Here is a 1,864-nt window from a genome sequence, read left to right on the forward strand (position 1 = left end):
GTGTGGCTATTGAAGACCAGATACAGAAAATGGGCAACTATTTAACTGAGCCCGCTAGTTAGGAGAGTATTATACACTGGGGACAATGGGTGTGGGAAGTGGGAGGACTGAGGAATGGGATCATAAGAACTAGGAAATGTGGACAAAGGAGTAGGGCGCCAGCCTCCCCCCATATGCCGGAGGTGGCAGGTTCGAACCCAGCCGCGGCCAGAAACCGCAAAAACAAACAAACAAACAAACAAACAAACAAAAAAACTAGGAACTGTCCGTCCTCATAACCTGCTACCATCCGTGTGTGCTTTATACCTCTGTACTAGAGTAACTGTGTCTCCATCTCTCCCCACCCATCAGGGCCCCACTCAAATGCAGCCTCCTCCGTGACGGAGTCACTGATTCTCTTTCCATCTCCAACAGGCAATGGGCTCTTCCCAGCAGCTACGAGGAGGGGAATGCGGGAAACCATTAGAATTGAGATGCAGGGGAGATGATTTAGTGTGTGGCTACTTAGCATGTGTCTGGGCATGGTAGAAAGGACCCAAATTTGTATTTCGAGGTTTATGCTTGTTATATTACAGAAATTCTGTGAAGCCTAGAGCAAACAAACAGTAAAGTAGCTCATACCTACCTCTTGGCTGGTCAGAGCATTTTAAATAAAGTAATGCATAACCGCCACCAAAACGGGTCAGAGCCGGGAATTCAACCTACTTTGTAACTGTGTTTCCAGATGGGCAGGAAGAAACCATGAAGATGGGAATCTGGAGGGGAGGAAGGAATGAGGTAAAGTGGCCGAACTAGACAAGTTGTCTAGTTATACTTGTGCAATGAGAGGTGCAGTGGGGATAGTACAGTCTATTATTTCGCTTCTTTCTGCTTAACTTTTCAGGGGCATTTAAGGTAAGAGAACATCAAGGATTTACAGACTTCATTCCTTAAAGGCTCCTTGTTGTATGATGAAGATTGATTAGATTCTTTTGTAGTTCAGAAGCATGATGTTTGGGTGTTCACAGGCATGTGTGAGAAGTGCCTCCCTGAAACCTTATTATGATGTGAGCCCATTACTCTTCTGACATAGGGGGAAAAAAAAAGATGGGTCCACCAACTTGTGGACTCTAACTCCTCTGCATCCAAATCAGTTGGTGACCTGACTTTTTTGCTACTGAAGCAAAATTCACATAACACAAAAGTTAGCATTTTAAAACAAACAATTTAGTGTCATTTAGCACATTTATCATGTTATACAACCACCACCTCTATGTGTCCTGAAACGTCTTCACCCCCAAATAAAGACCAGTACCCATTAAGCAGTTGATAACCATTTCCCTTCCCCCAGCCTATGGAGACCACCAATCTGCTGTGTTTCCCCCCAAATAAGACCTACCCCCCAAATAAGCCCTAACAGGATTTCTATGCATTTGTTAAATATAAGCCCTAGCCCGATAATAAGACCTAGTGATGGGCGTGGTTATGCAATACAAAATTCTGCCCAGCGGTAAGGAAGACTAGAATACCTTTTATTAACCACAGCTCCTTTCTCTGAGCCCTTCGCACTTGCGCGAGTGCGTGTGTGGTTACCCCAGTTGCAGGCATCCTACTGCGCACATGCGAGCAGCTAGGGGAAAGGAGTTCATGCATCACTAGCGCCAGCCCCACCAACAAGGTTGGCTCCCCCTGTCAGCTTCCAGAAGAAGATGACCTAACAGTATTTGAACAAATGTAGATTATTGTATTATACTTAATAAAAATAAGACATCCCCTAAAAATAAGCCCTAGTGTGTCTTCTTGAGAAAAAATAAATATAAGACAATGTCTTATTTGGGGGGAAACACAGTACTTTCTGTTTCTTTCTTTCTTTCTTTTTTTTTTT

General features: G+C 43.9%; 1 non-coding gene across 1 annotated transcript; it reads left to right on the top strand.

Annotated features, from left to right (window-relative positions):
• Window positions 1-965: 965 nt before the first annotated feature.
• LOC111727508 lies at window positions 966-1,069 on the top strand. Its single transcript, XR_002775057.1, has one exon. It is a non-coding gene; the product is annotated as a small nucleolar RNA U13 (small nucleolar RNA).
• The last annotated feature ends 795 nt before the right edge of the window (window positions 1,070-1,864 follow it).

Source organism: Otolemur garnettii, unplaced genomic scaffold (genome assembly GCF_000181295.1).
Source record: "Otolemur garnettii isolate 467f Iridium unplaced genomic scaffold, OtoGar3 scaffold00109, whole genome shotgun sequence".
In the NCBI taxonomy this organism is placed as follows: Eukaryota; Metazoa; Chordata; class Mammalia; order Primates; family Galagidae; genus Otolemur; species Otolemur garnettii.